Raw genomic sequence first — 18035 nt, forward strand, 5'->3', positions numbered from 1 at the left:
GACACTGAGACAGGGCTGTCAAGCGTGCCAAGCTGTTAAAAAACTGATCTTTAATAGAAAAATAAAAATCAGCCACTGGAATGTAAGTGAAAGGATCCCAAGCCCGAAATGGGCTGTGTCATGGATTTGATCCGAAGCAGCGCAGAGGACTTCACCAGCCACCTCCCTTCTCCTTCTCCTCTTCTGTTTCATACCCCTCTCAAGCTTTCGGGTCTCTCCTGAAGGGCTGCACAGCCAAGGCCTGCAGAAATCACAGCGTGGCTCGTGAAACGCACCAGCCTTTTGTCTGCCGCCCAACAGACCCGACCCTCGGCACCAGGACTGAGCCACACGCACGGAGCAGGGACAGCCGTCACCGCCCGGGAAAGCACAGACCCGCCAGCAACAGCCCTGTCTGACCACAGCTTTCTCTCCTCTGTCGCTCACTGCTGAGTAAAAGAAATCAGCAGTTTGAGAATTAAGTATTTCTTTAATATAAAACCCCATCTCGATGAAGTCACACGCACAGGCTGCTGTACTGGGACCGGGCACTCTGACACCCTGGGATGAGATACGGAAGGCAGAGACGCAGAATTTCTACCACCCACCAGCCTTTCTTGTTGCCCCAAACCCTGGGAGCATGGTCCCCGCTCCCTCCTTAGTCCCTCGCAGGTGGTTGTCTGGAGCAAGATCCCAGAGGGATGGAAATGAGGGAAGTGTGAAAATTCACAAGAAATAGGCAGTAAGGGAGCCTCACGGGGAGCACCAGTAGCTCAGCGCTGCCCTGAGACCGCCGTAAGAGGATGCTGCAGATGGGAAGGGAATAGTCTATTCTTCCTGTGCGTGGTAGGTTAGACAAGAAACAATGAGATAAAATTACAGCTAGGGAAATTCAATTCGGACATCAGGAAATACTTTCTAATGGTAAAGACTGTTATGCCCCAGGAACAGATAGCTCAGGGAGACTGGGGAATATATGGTGCTGGTGGTTTAAAGAGACAGATGAACTAAATGACCTCCTGAGGTCCCTTCCAAGCCCATTTTCTTTAATTTAGGTTAAATCATTTCAAATTTCTCCATAGACTCTTGCACCTGTACGACCTCTAACTTTCCAGACTTAGTGGATGTGCCTACTTCTGAACTAACAGTGCCTTTGGGTTTTTTAAGAACAGTATATAAACGAAAAATAATAATTATAGTATTTTATGATACAGTTTTACCACAATTATACACAGACTACAGCTCCATTTAATCCAAGAATGTCATTAGGCATCTGGCTATGCGGCCTTCAATCAGCCATTTCAAATACCATCCTTCAGCTGCTCCCAAAGAGCATTCAGAGGTTGGGAGGCATCGGCCTGTACTGAACTGCCTCCAGCACTTCAGCGGTACCTGGAAGGGCTCCGTTTGCCATTACTCCGGGTGAGCACTTTCTGATAGCCTGCACTGTAAAAATTCTGGGAGAGAAGCACTTTCAGAGGGGCGATTTATTTAGCGTCCCCACTTATTTTGATCAAAACCACAACTTGAAGAGTGGGTCTGAAGAGGCAATAAATGAACCCTCCTGCATGCAAGAGCCAAAGCAAGACTCCGGTGATCACCACGACTCTCATCTCGCCACCCATCGCACACGCTGGCATCGGCCCAGCAAAGCACTTAAGTGCATGCTTAATTTTAAGCATGCAGGTAGTGCCATTTAGGCTAATGGAATCACTTAAGTGCTTTGTTGGATCAGGGCCAGCCCCCTCAGCATCTTGCAGTGTCAAGTACGCAGAGCGAGGGCTTCAACTAATTGCATCAGACTTTAATTGACAAAAATCAAAGTACTGCAGCATTCAGCCTGAGCCCCTCTCCAAGGCAGCTATTACTACGTGGACTATTTTTATTGTCCACAGCGAGCAGGACAGGGTCTGTCTGTGCTGTCCCAGCGCCTGAAGCGTCCTCTTGGATGTTATCGACCAGGCCTCGTCTCTGGTATAAGCCCTTTCTCAGAAACTCTCGTCTAAGTTTCCCATCCAACATGCTCTCATCAAAACAACTGATTGCTACCCACCCCAGATGATTACGCTAGCCTCTCACATAATTAAGTTGTCTTTCATAGTCAGTATGATCTATCATTTGCTGTTATCTCCTCTAGACCTACACTCAGGCTTGGGCTGTGGACTCTTTTAGAAAGTGTTTCTACTTGTGCTTTGAAACTCTTCACGCATCTGTGAGACTACAAAGAAATTAACTGGGAGGAACACTATTGATGCTGGAGCGACTGCAGAGAGCAGATGGCACAGTGGACAAGCCTAACATCCCCATAACCTGAAGAACAATACTCCTTAGCTATCTACCTTATTATTCAACTTCCAAGCAAAGGAATAGTGTGTACGTAACGACCCATTAGCTCAGGCAGTCTCACCTCTGTGTAAGCTCCTACAACAGCAACACCGCAGTTTTGAGACGGCCTGTTTCAGCAAAAAACCCCAAAACATCTAACACAGCATGGATGTGGAACTAACTTCTCACCACAGCGTATTCCTATAAACACAGTGATGAAAGGGCAAGAAGTGACACATCTGGGGGTTTGTCAGACTGTTGAGCTTAGTTAGTGCAGTTACTGAGAAAGGGTGGTGGAGGGCTCTGGTAGCAGAGCGCGGTGACAGCAAAGCGCAAGCGTTCCGGCAGCGGTACGACCCCGCGCACATGAGCGAGCCCTTCGCTTCAGTTGCCTTTATCCAGGCACAGACCTCGAGCGGGGCTGAGCCACAGCCCAGAAACAAGACATGGCAACCAAAACAGCGACCGGGAAAGAGGGGAAGAAGTTTCCAGAAACACAAGTGCAGTTTGTAATGTCTTTTGTCATTGTATTTTCCCATGGTCACAGACAGAAAATAATCACCTTTCATCTATAGCTGCTGATTAGACCAGTGTCCAAAGGGCACATTTCCCTACCAAACAGGGAAATATGACGGAGGAGGTGGGGAGGGTCACGCAGTTGGACCTTGCAGTGGCAGTATTTCTGCAGTAGCTCTGAAATGTAACTGTGCCTTCAGCAAGGCAACCACATTTTCCTGTCTTCTGCAGGAAGCAAATTTGTTCCGCTACGAGCTTGGGAAGCCGTTTTTCACACCACGTGCCACTGAGCGTTGGCCACCCCCACAGCCGCTGAAGGAACTGAGACCCCCAGAGCTGTAACATCCCACCTCCTTGTGCCCTGGCAGTACCTGTGCTGCTCTCGTGCCGTAACGCAGACGGGGAGGCAGCAATAGTTCAAATACAGAGGTAATACTTAGCATATTAACACACTTAAGTTGGCATGTTTGCAAACAGGATTCAGCTTCTTGCACAGCCTGAAGAAACCCCAGTCTCCCCTGTTTTGGAGAAGTTGAACTTCGATGCTCCTGCCCACTCCAGACTCCTGTTGGAAGTAACAGTCGTGTGCAGCAACTTGGGAGATGTGAAACTTCAAAACCAACTTGGAACAGCTCTTTCTGAAGACAGACCTCGCTTGTCAGCAACTCTATAAAGAATTTTGTCTTTTGTAATGACCTTTTAGAATTCGAGGCCTCGTATGTACTTACAAAACAGGTAAAAATTAGGGATTCTTGATGGACACACTTAAAGGCGCGTGAATTTGGCTACCGTAGCCATTTTGAAGCTCCAGCTTGCAGGTGCACATCACACCTCACCAATAATACACACAGGCACTGGGAGCTTCTGCGATCGAGTTATTCATGGGGTCGGACCCTGAGTGAGTGCACGAGCTTCCCAACTGCCCTTTGCGAAAGGATCAATTCCCAAAAATGCATGGGCAAGACAAATAGGAGGATTAAAAAAAAATATGAATTCAAGGAAAAATTAATTTTTAAACATCAACAAGAATCTCTCAGCCTTTTCTCAGATCTCATATCAAGTCCTACAACTCTACAGTGGCTGTTTCTACCAGGGCTTTTCCCCTAAAACACACATTCTAGCTGCAAAAAAAAAAAAAAAAAAAAAGAGAAGTCCAAACACATTTTTCTCTTTTGTGCCTGTCCCACAGAAAAGGGCTTTTACTTATTAACTCAAAATGCAGCTTTTAATCATATCTGCTCAGAACAGGGTTGAAGCTGTGATGCAATGCACAGCTTTGTGCTAAGCATATGGTATTTGAAACGCAAGTAGAAGGGAAAAAGGACAGACAGGAAAAGGTTCAGACTTCTGTAGCCTGGGTTTTGCACTGCGTGGTAATTATACTGAAGAATTCATGACTCACTTCGGTGCACTACTGTGCGCTGCTAAATTAGAAGTTTGGCAAGGACACCAGACAAATGATGAAAGAGATAATATTGGTTTCTCCAGCATAACTCATCACTATAGCCTCATGGCGTTTCAAAGGTCTTTTTTTAGCACAGTAAGTAAACAAGGTTGTTTTTTTTTTAAAATAAGAGCAACATATTGAATCAAAAAATGTACTGTATGGAAGATGGCAGAAATAGGTAAAGTTTCTCTTTAAAAAAAGTCAGCCTTTGAGGCAGTTTGGTTCCCTAAAGCTTATTTCTGAGTCTACACAGGCTATCTTACACGGACACTATTTAAAACTGCTGTGCATTAAAGCATAAGCGTGATGTGGAGATGAAGCTCCTCCACTACATAACATTCATAAAGGAAGAATATGTTTTCTTTACACCAGCTCACAAATGTGTATTGTCAAAGTGATTTACATAAAGGCTCCCCAGTCATTTGACAGCTGCCATGAGGCCAAGCACGCTGAAAGATGTACAGGTTGGGATAGCACTTAAATTGACTCTTGGAGACAAATCCTTTTCTCCCAAGGATTGCAGTCAGGCTGGAGCTATGCAGCAGCTTGGAATTAATCCAGTTTTGCCAGATGCAGCCAATCCTCCATGTAATGCTGAACTAGTTATTCTAATTTGTAATGAGAAAGAACTGGTACTGGTCATAAGAAAGATGCACCAGCATTAAAAAAGTTTGTTCTGTGACCCAGAATTAAGTTCTTGCTGTGCCCAGATACAAACCAAATAAAACCATCCCGTTCCCCAGCAGGGCAGGGATGGGAAATAACTTCTATTAGGCATTTGTCCATCTTTTCACAACAGTTACTGTAACATGCAAGTGGTCATAAAGATTTTCACAGCCCATAGCAGTTGGAGGGTTTGAACATGGAGAGAGTGCTTAAAATGTTAGCAGAAATCCTGTCTCTGAAACTTGTCATTAACTTCAAGGCCCCCCCGCATAAACCTGGCAAACTCCCAGAAACAGTGGAGGCAATTCTTAACGTTAAAGTCTCCATATGCTAAACAACCACTGCTCTGTATGTCATGTATTTTGTTTAAAGGCAAGCACAGAGACTGCAAACAGTTATTTTTAACTCTTTTCAGTATACAGTACATCTGTTGTGGTTTTGATTTCCATTAAAAATCAGAGTCATTTACTGATCTGGCTCTCATCCAGATTGCTGCATGAAACACACGGACTAAGCACAAAATAATGCTGTTTTTTGTGCACGGGTGCATGTATTGTATTTATTATCTGCTACGATAATTAGAAACGCAGTTAAAAAGGGGGGGGGCGCTTTGAAGGAACAGACTATCATACTTATCTTCTCATTTCCTCGAAGTCCCTGGGCTTAAAAACATTAAGAACAAGACCATGAAACCTTTCTTTATGTTTACATCCCATTGACTTCGCTTCCCTGGGAAGGGGCTCGTGAGCTGGCTGCAGCAGGGACCGACCAGGCTCCACCAGGTACCTTCAACATCGCTTTAAAGAACACACGTCAAGAAAAGCCTCCGACAGTAACGAGCTACCGAACTATCTGCCAAGATGGACCTGGGCCAGCAAGCCGAGCAAATTAAAAGCTGCAATCACTTCTCTGACAATTCTCCAGCAAAACTTGTCCTGGGTTTTGGTTCCCCGGTGAAAACCAGCAGCAGATCAGCATGCACCGACGGTCAGGGGGTTCAGACCGCCTGAGACCAGCAAAGGGAGGAAATTAAAGTGCTGCAAGGGCACCAGAGTGCCTTGCCAGCAGCCTTTTACCAGCTCCCTGAAGTCAACTGGCCTCTTTCTGCAGATGCCAGCAGCTCCAGGTGACATCCCAGCTCCTTGCAGGGCTCCAGTGCCTCCTCTCTGCTGAGTGCACAAAGAGTCACCCCTTCAAATAGGCGCCGAATCAGGGCTAGAGAGGTCAACACCCCACAGCACTGCTCTTACTGAAACTTTGAGCTGAGTGGAGAAAAATATAGTGATATTCATTTGAAAATGAATTCCAAGGTCATTGTCTCGGCAATCTTTCAGCATGTTTTTTTCCATGCCCACTTGTGCAGAGACCTATTTCTAACCAGGACCCTTATAAAATCAGCAGGCCTAGAACGCTAACAGCCAGATGTTCAGAAAAAGGTGAAATCCGAATTGTGTGTTTGATTCCTGATGCGATTACACAACCTGTCCAGGAGGAGAGGAGCCGATACCCCGCGGCTTACGCAAGCGGCCCAGATGGAGCTTTGCTCGAAAGGCAATTCCCGTTGTTATTAGCAGAGGCACATCTGGCCAGCCCAGCCCCGCCACAGCCCCCAGCACATGTCGGTCCCAGCCCACTGCCATCGGGGACAGTCTTCAACAGGGCGAGCAACGAGGCTCATCCGCCTTCTGTGGCGGATGCCACAGAGATGCCACCGGGTCCCCTCACCCCAAGCAGAGCAAGCGCCCACCCCACTCACCAGGCAGATCAGAAAGTACAGTTGTTTCAGATGTGCAGAGTCTCAAGTTCTTCCTCTTGAGGGACAATGTGATCTTCTCTCACTATGATTTATTCCCCTGGCCTTTATACGCCGGCTGCATATGGTACGAATTTCACACCCATTTTCAGATGATGCAATGAAACTAGATGACATGGCCGTAGTCACACGGGCACGGCAGCATTCATGCCGACTCTGGGAAGCTCCTTGGTTTTTGCCCTAAATATGGGTGTACCATTTCCTTCGTATTGTGTTACTGCTCTGTGACTGTCAGGCTGACAATACCATCTTATGTTACAAAACCTACAGTTCAGTTTAACTTCAGTGTCCTTGAGAGGTTAAACTTCCATGGGAAATGATTGTTGGAGAAATATGGCTTGCATATGTTTGTGCCAGAAAGATGTTTCTGCTGCTTTTGTCCACAACTGTGATTCCTGCATTTTTTTTTTTTTTTGAATCATGACTCAGAAAGACTGAATAAAAGTTCAGCTTGGGTTTCAAGAATGCAAATGTGCATATTCAGCACCCAGGGCAAGTTTTCCCACTACTGGCATTAGCCAGACCCAGGTCGAAAGAGCAGCACTCCTGGAGGATGGGGCTGGCAGCCGTCGGAGTCGTCGCCTGCCCTTCCAGCGCTGGGGTCTCCAGAGCAAAGAAAAGGAAAAAAAAAAAAAAAATCATTTTCCACAGACCTTTCTATTAAAAGACTTGAGAAGCGATTGCCACTGCTGCGTCTCTCACCTCTCCATGCCTCCGTCCTTTTTCCTCCTCGCGCTCCTTCTCTGCTGTCTGTCTCTCGGCCCTCCTGGCTGTCAGGGGCCAGCAAGCGAAGAACTAAATTACTTCAGATGGCACTTACTGCAGGGTACAAACAGGAGCGCGTCTGCAGTCGTCACCCATCTCTTGCTGCCACTGCAGTGAAGGAGCAGATGAGAAAGCGCTGCTGCATCGGAACACAGCTTCTATAAATTTAATGGCAGAGAAGAGGCTACAGGGGCACACAAACCGCCAATATTTCCCGCCAGGGTAAGGCTATTTGTATTTCAGTGCCTCCCAGCATCCCTACTCCTCCTGAACCATTTCACAGCGATGCCAACGTCTCCGTTCCGAGCATAAACCAAGATGCCAGAGCAGGTACGGCGGGAGTGCAGCTGGGTTCTTTGAAGTCCTTTACGAGGGAAGCAGTTTGGGTCTGGCCGGGCTCAGGAGATCCATTGCCCATTTCACTCCCATTTTGCCACAGGTTTATAACACAAAACCAGGTGGGAAATAGAGCGATTAAGTTCTGTGACTTCTGTGCTGCCTCTGTAATGGGTTCACCCCGGAGTGTGCTTGGGCATCTGCTGTGCACCCGCAGCCGGCCCCGGCCCTCGCCCCAGGGCTCGCGTCCCTCTGCCTCGGGCAACGGAGCAGCTGCACAGCAGGACCTGGTGGCCCCAATTTATATGCTGATCTCCACAGCCAGTTTTCCAGCAACAGCTACACGCCAAGAGTCTGGGAAACAGCACCCTCCTTAGCGCAGAAGCTGACCCTATGGAGTGCATCGGCAGCCCCAGCTGGTGTCGTCTTCTGCACCTCTCCGTAGGTGGCAGATGGGACAAGTCACACGTTGTCAGACCTCCACCGAAGGCTCCCCAGGGAAAGCAGCCTCCACCCCACCGTTACGCACACCCGAGTGTGTGCCCAAACCCGAGCACACCCTCGTGCCCTTTGCAGCCCCCCCTGCCCGGGGTACAGAGAAAGCATCCATATGGCTCCCGACCACCACACTGCATCCTGTGCTGTCCCCAGGACCAGAGGTAGGAGGCACAGCCTACTTGTAATTATTATTAGAGGGAACCTATAATTATCTTCTCTGGCTTAAGGAACAATAAAGCAAATGGAAGAAAAGAAAATAGGAAGTATAAAACTAGTGTTCATATTGGAGTGTGAGCACCTACACAAGTGATACTCAAAGCTGCATCTCATGCTCTTCTTTATTCCCTTGTTTCATTACTTCTTCATGTCCTTCATTTTCAGTCCTTCCGTATAAGACATTTTGTTCTTTTGCTTCATAATTTTGTTCTTTAGTTTATTTGTCCCTATTTCCTTTCGTTCTTCCTTTGATGTTTATCCTTTTAATGTTTCTTTCCAAAAGCTTTTTTTTTTTTAAACTCTACCAGTTTCATGCGCTGTCTTTGAAGCATTTTCAGATTTGCTACTTCTTTGCTCTTCATGCAATTTTTATTTTTCTTGCTGGCTTATTTGTTATGTGTGTTGGCACAGAAGCAATCAGATACTGGGAACCTTATTGCATCACTCCACATCTTTAACTAAATACAAATATTAAGTTTAATTTTCACTTTATTACCGCTAGCACTTGACTTACCTACCTCATTTCCGTTTGTAGACTGGAATTCTAAAGTGGACCTTATGGATAAAAGGCAAAAAACCTTTCTGGCCTTACATTATATGAATGTCTTCAATAATTTAAATGTGGGCCTTCCTCGTCACTTCAAGGCAAGGAGCTCCAGGGGCACAGCACTGCCTCTGTGGGGATCTCAAGTATTGGGCCATTTTCAGAGTTTTCTGGCTACTTCAGTGCTGGAAGGAGCAACAACTACGCAAAAGGCAGAGAAGTCCAGTCCCCGTGCCCTGACTAACCCTGACAGAAGGGCACGGTCTATATTTGAAGGCAGCTGGAAAGGAGAGGGAGCTGCATACCTTCACGCAGCAAGACATGAGCGCAGCAGATCTCTGCAGCCACTTACTACAACCCCCTTACGCTCTTGAAACTATTAACTCCAGCAGAAATAGCAGATATGCCATTTGAAGAAGAATCCATGTTTCTATGAGTCACCACATCAGCATTCGTACATACGACAGCCTTGTCTAAGGGGCCCCAGCTGAGGCGGGGGCCGCACGAGCCCTGCTCTAGCCAGCGGTACTTGCGTTTCTGAAATATTTTACAAGACAACAGCTACTGCACAGGCTTGCACCTATTCTGCATGTTTTCCTATGAGAAAGGACAGAAATCGGAGCAGACAGCCATGTACAGAACACTAATCTAAAAGATAATAGGAAAAGCTTTGCAAGGAGAGAATTCAATTCACTTTATAACAAGAAAAACATTCATTTCTCACAGCGACACCCAGAACGGTCAATGCTTGGCTCCTGCAGGCTCAGCTCTGTACACAAGGGTCACGATATTTTGTCAGCAAAGAAAACAAAGGTGCCGAGATGGGCTAGTCAATAATTGACTGAGCCTCGTTACTCACCGCAATCTCTACCTTGTCACCATGTCCCCATCTCAAAGTTTCAGTTAAAACCAGTGAATCGCTTCACTGAAAAAGACTTCTTACCTTGAAAAAAAAAAAAAAGAAATCACCATCACTGACAACAACAACAAAGACTTCCTATCTGGTTTTGTCAAAGGTCACTCAGCAGTTAGGTCCATTTACACTGCGACTTCTATCAGCTGTGAAGAACACAGAACAAAGCACACACTAATATTCACTCCTTTGGTTTCAAAAATTTCCATGGAAACCTTTTTTTTTTTCCCCTCTCCACCTTTTTAAGTTACCTCAATCTTCAAAGAAGCAGGGAAGGAAAAAGCCTACACTCCAAACCACTTTCGCTTTGCGTGCCTGACGTTGGTGCTTGCAGCCCACCCGAGAGTTATAACCTTGACACATTTCTTGGCAACTGCCCAAAGTTTTTATCTTCCAGCAGAGAAGGTAAGTGAGCAACTGCTTTCACCACTGGATTACAGGCACCGTGCGTGTATCTTATCCCCATCCTCCTTCGAACCTGCCTTCCACCCGAGGACACCGCGCTCTTGCTGTAGGTGCTGTACAAACACAGAATAAAGGATGGGCCCTGCCTCAAAGCATTCCCCCTCTGAAAAGACAGAGCAGATAAATCAAGTTTTATTACTCCAGCCTACACGTGGAAAGCCGCGTTGGTCTCTCTCAACTAAGTGACAACCCCAAAGGCAATTAGGTCTGACTTGCAAGGGAGTCTGTGGCAGTTGTGCTTCCAGCTCAGGTCCCGAAGCTGCCTCAAGTGTTTGAGCCCATCCCTTGAAGAAGCCCAAGACCTGACAAGAAATAAGAGAGCCAGAAAACAAACCTGCCCCCAGCACCCTCACCCACTTCCATACTCATAGATCATCCCTCCCTCGTAACGGCACGGATGCTTTACCACAAGGGCGACACACATCCTCCCACCTTCCACAGCAAATGCAAAATAACCCCAGCTACTCGCTAGAGTTTACTATTGAACATATCAATAGAACCACCCAAGGAAGTGAGACAGCGTGAAAAACCCTCAGGGAAACAAAGACAAATTTAGAACCAAAAGAGTGGAAGTCACTGACAACAACAAAACGGTTCCAGGAAACCCCATCCTGCCGATGGGGAGGGAGAGGCACCGAGACCCTCACCACTGCCCTGGGCAAGCCACCAGCGGGGTCCCCACAGCTCCATCAGGGACAGGCCACGTCAGCCCTGGGGCCACCTCAGCTCAGGCTGGAACGGTTCCGTTCTCATCAAGGGTGTGCAGCAGGGACTGGGCCGGCTGGGATCCGCACGGCCACAGAGGCACCAGGAAAACCACGGGGCAAGCAGCAGTTCATTAGAAAGGAATCTCACACTAAGCCATTAAATTTTTAAAAATATGTGTATTTGTTAGGGACTAGGAACACAGAGAGGATACATTTTTTAAGTTCAAATTTTCACAAAATTATGTTTTCACTACGACCTACCGAGCAACAATTCATGAGGTGGGAAAGCAGAAGGGCTGCTGGAAGCTCAAGCACCCTTTGTAAGCGCCTGCCTTTCCACGCTTCTCTCCAAGCCTGCGGCGAGTTTTGTGGCAAGGCTTGGTTAGACAACAAAAGCATCATCAACTGTTGGGAACAGAGGGATTTAATTTTCTTTAAGTGACAACTATTGTACAGGAATCCTCCACGGTCAAAGTTTTCAGTGTTTTTAATCTCAAATCACCAGAAGTGGATCCGAGATTGGGTCCAAACAGTGCTCAGGAAAACACTTTAAGGACAGGGTGCAGGGAAACGAGGAGGTGCAAGGGGGGGGGGTCTCCCAAGCCCCTCTCTCCTTAGAGAGACCACTGTGCCTTGCACTTCCAGTCACATCGTGCTGTCCTTATGGGCATCAGCAGTCGCATGTCCCCGAGGATGCGACTATGTTTGCGGGGTTTTGTGACTCCGGACCCACCTGAAGTCGCGGCGCTTCAGACCTTCCTATATAGAACATGCTTAAGAGTTTGAGTTCCTTCTGGGGTATGACTTATTCTCCAAAAAAGTGAGACCTAAAATATCATCATTTTCTCTCTCCCGTAGTGCCTTTTATTAATAGATCTCAAAATGCTCTAGGGTATCCTTCCTACCAGATGAGGAAACAGCACTGAAGCAGCCTCCCAGCAGCGCGCAGCCAGGGAGCATCCAAGCTGGGGAGAGCCCTGGTGTCTCCTGGGGGCACAGCCGTTCGCGGCCTCTTAGGTTACACTGCCTAGTTGTAAGATGCTCCCATGAGGGGTTTTTTTATTAGTATTTTAATTCCTATTTCAGGCTGTGGCATGCTTAAAATGTCTTTGTGGTTTGCTCTTACTTCCTCAGGTTTGGTTTTTTTTTTTTTAAATTATCTGATTGAAAATTTAGCCAGCCAAGAGGAAAAAAAGCTCAAGTGAAGAAGTCAAAACATCCATACAAATCAAAATTAGAAGGCAACAAAAAAAGAATTCCCAGAAGAGCTTCTTCAGTGTACAATTAAACTGTTCGTGTGTGCATCCATTCACGTCTCCACACGCACCCAGTGCTCTGTGCATGACTGCCTACTGCAGCGTGAAGCCTCCTACGTGCATATGGGACTCCAGCGTGTTTAAGCATCAGGACACATTTTCTCCAGGCATAAATCATGTAGCTCCATCGATTACAATGAATCTGCAAAGCGATTTTATGTGTAATTTAGCAAGCCATTTTTTTTTATACACTTTAAAAAGATTCATGCACTATTACCTGAACTCAGGAAGTCCACAAGGAATCCCGGTTATTTGATCACAATTCTTTTTAAAGGAATCAGTTATTATAGGAAGATAAAATTACAATAACTCAAGTAGCACATGCTCTTATGTCATGCACATCAAGATAATTTGTTTTGACTTAGTTTAAATAATCACTTTTAGATGAGAACGCAACCTCCCAACAGCTAATTTTCTTTATGACATCCTACCACTTAAGAAGGCAATTTTTCAGCCCTGTGTAACGTCGCTATACGCAAGATTCCTACTCCGCTTGAATGACTAAAGCAAATGCGATCCCTCCACAGGCCAATCCCATGGCTCCAGCGGCAACAATGACAGGGTTTGTTCTTGCATTGCCAGGCGGTTCTTTGTTCCGGCCAATGGAAGAATTGAGCATTGTGGTCCAGATCCTCAGCTGATATAATTAGATGGCATTTCATTGCCATCGAGGCCAGCTGATACCAGCTGAGGAGCTCACCCTTGATCTGCAGCAGCAACAGCTGAGGAGTAATAAACAGGCAGGGAGAAGCCTTCTGTTTCATTGCCTTAATATAATAATGAGTTCTCTGCTCTCAACAGGTTTCTGAAGCAATCCCTGGGCTTCTGGATCACCCAGAATATTGTACCCCAAATTAAAGACTGGAAGACTCAAAGCAAAAGGCTGAAGCTGGAAGCTTTCGCTTCGCAGGATCGGTTGAGGCTGGTGATGCGTTTCCAGGCTGAGCTGCCCTTTGCCCGGCAGTGATGGTGTGACAGTACCAGCCAGCTCTGCTGGTGACAGGGGAAGCCAACCGCAGGTCCCTCCTGTCACCACTGCGTAGCTCAGGCCCGCAGCTGAGAGACCCCTCCAGTCAACCTTAGCAAAACCTCTACAGGCTGGGCACACCACCTCTTCGGTTTGGGGGAGGAGATTTGGTCAAAACTGATGCAAAAAATATCACACAGCTAACAAAATCCTGGGCTGGAAGGTAACCAAGACAGCTTTGGTTTGCCTTTTTTTTTTAAAAACATATATTAACACACCACTTTAAGCAGGTATCGCTGATCCTTCATACATCAACAAGAAGCTGACTATGAAGCCAAGCTTATGGAACTGCCTTCTGTTCGGTGCCAAGCGTACTCCTTCGCAATAAAGGTGATTTTCAGAGTGTGGGAGGTTCCCATGCAGTACCCATCAGGTGGCCGGCGAGATCTGTGTTTAAGGCAAAGCAGCAATAAATTGGGTCAGCACACGAATCTTCGCAGAGGGAGGAAAGGGGAGAGCAGGGCACCCCGGGCAGCACCGCCGCAGGGCCAGGCACAGCATGTGGTGCCCTCGGGACTTCTAGCATCAGAGAGCGCGCTCCTCAGAAAGGAAAATCCATTTTTCCATTAGAAGTAACAATAAAAATATTATGTTGATTGAAAGTGTGCAATCAGGCCTGACTTACAGTTTGCCCCGCTGCATTCAGGCTTTCCATCAGAAGGCTGTAAACCGTTATAACAGAAAATAATAGCTGGGTATGTTTACTCACCCAAAACCATGCTTCATTTATTTACCTGAATACATTATCACGTACACTGACCATTGTCACTGCTCAGCGAGGCAAGCAGACAAAAATGGGGAAAATAAACCTCTACACAGATTTCACCAGCAGATAAGCTATTAATTCACGCACAGAACAATGAAGAAATGCCAGGATATACGACAATAACCACTCCTGAATTCTTGATTGTATTATTAAATAAAAGCAAAGGCCCATGCAAAAAAGAGTGCTTAGTGTTAGTTCGCAATATCAAATTAAAAAGCCTGTTAGATCCAAAGCAATCTTGGCTTGTGATTGTAGTAATTCAATGTGAAATTTCCAATAACATTCAAATACTTCCAAGAAAACAGAGAAAAGATGTTTTAATTCAGGGGCCAAAGAACAAAATAAAGAGTTGATGTAAGGGACTTGATTTCAGTGAAATCATTGAAATGAGCTGTACGCAATAACTTATTAGTGTCAAAATATTCCATTAAGAACTTATTATTCCCTTGTTTACATAATGCTAGCAATTACAGGGGTAACACTGGTCCAACACACAGCACAGCAGAAATTAAAAGCTGTTGGCCACGTACTGGAATTCCATATGAAGACAGAGTTTAGATAAGGAGAAATATTTACATTTTTCTTACTGAGCTCAAGACCTTGGAAAGTAAAATAATAAACAACTAACTTCTGAAACTACCCAAATCAGGCATTATTACAGAGACCCCACGGCTCTCTGCACACCAGTTCCGCGGTTAAAAGCTTGTGCTAAGAAAGAGCTGAACGACAGTCAGCAGTTACCAACATTTTTCTTTTCCCATCAACCCCACATCTTGAAGGCAAGTGTTCAAATCCCAGCTGGTTGGACACGTATCCCCATTTCCACCCATTCCTTACTGGGGGTGGGCCACACACAGCCCAGGTCCCAGCACAAGAGCTCTCCCGCACCAGGCTCACGCTGCCCGGAGTCAGCGAGGGGTTGTCCTGGGAGGCTGCACCAGCCTTGGCAGCCCTTAGATCTGGTCCTGCAGCCTGCCTGCCCTGCCTGCTCCCGATTTTGTACCCGCTGCCCAATTTCCAGGCTATCCTGACCTGCAGCTCCTGATTTATCTCAATGGCTTCGGACACCTACAATCTGTGGCTTCCTGACCACAAGCCACCTCAGCCCTCCCAACCCAGCAGATATTCAGGCTTCCCACCTCCAGCCGGCCCAAGCCCCAGGCTCCCTGCCAGCCCATGGGGCCACCAACAGGAATGCAAACGCAAGAACGTCACTTACTCTGTGGTCCCAAACAGATGATTAAAGAGGCAGGAGCAGCCCCTTCACTCACACTCAAGGCACAGCAGCTCCAAAACAAGAGTGGGGGTGCATTCTTGCACCTATTCATGGGAAAAATCAATGGGAAAGCAGGCAGGCTGGCATCCTCCTTGTGCGGAGACAGGCTAGAGATGGAGCCCACACAGGAGGGGGAAGCTAAACATGTCTTGGCTTCATTCCCTTGTTTCACCCATCAGCACAGCTTAGAGGCACAGAGGGGCTGTAAGATACTGCTGGTGCTGATCACTAACAGACAGTCTCCAGGATGGAGGAAGAAAGGCTCAGGAAACAGAATTACACATTGCCCCTTCGTCCAAAGCAAAGCCGCAAGCTCGCTCTCTGCTAGCGTTTGCCACGGAGACAGTGCATCTTATTTCACAGATGACCACATCGATGGTCAAAGGCATTTGTAGATACCGAAGTTGAGAAGCAAATAATTATCTGATGTTATTTTCCTTTAAAGCTTGTTTTACTGCATTGAATAAGAAGACAAAAGAAAACCCTGATTCAAGTAACAGCATCTGCTCATCCCTGCTGGGAAAGACTGAAGCCTGAAAGATATCAGGCAATTTAAGGAAAAACATACCTGCAGACTGTCAACAGGAACAGAGAACTTCACACTGAAGGCAGCCCAAATTAACCAGTTTGTAAGATATTTCCCAAGACTTTGAGGGGGCTGGGACCAGAGCTGAGAGACATCCTCTGCTCCATGCAAGAATGGCACCAGCCCAAGTGACACAGAGCAGGTAGAAGGGAGGATCCCAGCAGGAGCTGCCCACATCTGGGTTACCATCACTCTTCATCCTAAATCACAGGAGGATGAGGGGTACTTGAGAACAGTGCATTGAAGGACCCCATGGGTCTTTTTTTTTTTTTCAATCAGACTTGCTAAAAGCAGGTGTTACTGCTTATTTAGGAAACCGGGGTGAGGGACTTGCCCTTGGTGGGCACCTCAAAGCAGTTAGCTGCAGGCCAGTAGAGCCCTAACTCCACATCATCACAGCAGGTTCTCCAGCTAGGGACACGTGCTGTTTCAACACCTTGACTTCGCTAGCATACAGGTGCTCTTTGCACTACAGAAAAGCTCCCCTAAAGTAGCAAGTATAATGTTTCAAACGTGAGACGCCTCTGTACTTGGCACTGGTGAGGCCTCCCCTCGAGTGCTGTGTCCAGTTCTGGGCCCCTCTGTACAAGAGGGACATTGAGGTGCTGGAGCGTGTCCAGAGGAGAGCGACCAGGCTGGCGAGGGGTCTGGAGACCAGGGCATACGAGGAGAGGCTGAGGGAGCTGGGCATGTTCAGCTTGGAGAAGAGGAGGCTGAGGGGAGACCTCATTGCCCTCCACAACTCCCTGAAAGGAGGGTGGAGAGAGGTGGGTGTTGGCCTCTTCTCCCAAGTGAATAATGGCAGGACCAGAGGAAATGGCCTGAACTTGCGGCAGGGGAGGTTTAGATTAGATATTAGGAAGAATTACTTTACTGACAGAGTGGTCAGGCACTGGAACAGCCTGCCCAGGGAGGGGGTTGAGTCACCATCCCTAGAGGTGTTTAAGAAACGTCTAGATTTGGCACTTCAGGGCATGCTCTGAAGGGCAGAGACTGGAGGTTGTTTGGTTGGACTCAATGATCTTAAGGGTCCTTTCCAACCATGAAGATTCTGTGATTCTTCTGAATCCCACAGAAAAGAAGGAAAGTGCGGGAAGGCAGCTCTCCAACAACATCTCTAAGGAACTTTGCTCCTAGCACAACTTGTCCACAGAGGTCAGTTACAGAGGGCAACAGGGTACATCCCCCAGTCTCCCACCTCCAGACAAAACTCAAACATTAGAAAGGATCAAGCAACAAAGAGCTCATGGAAGAGAGTCAGGGAGATTCCGCTCACAGGCAGGCACAATTTAGACAAAACCACACTTAACCAGATAGCCAAAATGCACCAAAGGTCATATTGATGAGAACCAAAAAAATGCAGTTTCAAGGAACCAGTTACTTCTTCATGCTACTGCTATTTCACCTTTTGAAAGCCACACAATTCATTACATTTAGTTGCTTACGTTACATTTCAAAGCTAATCCCACTTTCATTAGGTAACTCTTGCAGGTACAGCACATTTGACACAATGTTCTGTCACTGAAGTAGTAGGTATATTCAAACAACTTTAAGTTAAAGAACACATTTAAGTAACTTTCAACTGCCTCACCATCATAGCCATTAAGGCTCACCCCCTTGTAGCTTTCAGCTTTAGCAGGTCAGACACCAAGAAAAAACCAACCCTGTAGCTACAAGCTGTAAGCTACAAACCCGGTTGTGGCACACTAAACCAGGTAATGCCTCATCTTACCTACCCTCACATGAAGTGCTACAAGCAGCTCACTCGGAACCCCTTAAAAAAGCCACAACAAAGGGAACAGAAGTGACACCCCCGGAACCGTGTACCCCACACTCACCCCTCCTGGAGCACCAGCTTCAACCGCTCTCCCACT

The 18035-nt window shown here is 46.8% G+C and overlaps 1 long non-coding RNA gene across 2 annotated transcripts; it reads right to left on the minus strand.

Annotated features, from left to right (window-relative positions):
• Positions 1-3117: 3117 nt before the first annotated feature.
• On the minus strand, positions 3118-10352 carry LOC128914266 (uncharacterized). Of its 2 annotated transcripts, XR_008468226.1 has the most exons (5): positions 10270-10352; positions 9965-10048; positions 7449-7619; positions 6690-7349; positions 3118-3487 (listed from the first exon to the last, which is right to left on the minus strand). It is a non-coding gene; the product is annotated as an uncharacterized LOC128914266 (long non-coding RNA). The 2 variants fall into 2 exon arrangements; XR_008468225.1 differs by lacking the exon at positions 3118-3487 and having other exon boundaries at positions 5020-7349.
• Positions 10353-18035: the final 7683 nt, after the last annotated feature.

The sequence above is a fragment of the Rissa tridactyla genome, chromosome 8 (genome assembly GCF_028500815.1).
Source record: "Rissa tridactyla isolate bRisTri1 chromosome 8, bRisTri1.patW.cur.20221130, whole genome shotgun sequence".
NCBI classification, from domain to species: Eukaryota; Metazoa; Chordata; class Aves; order Charadriiformes; family Laridae; genus Rissa; species Rissa tridactyla.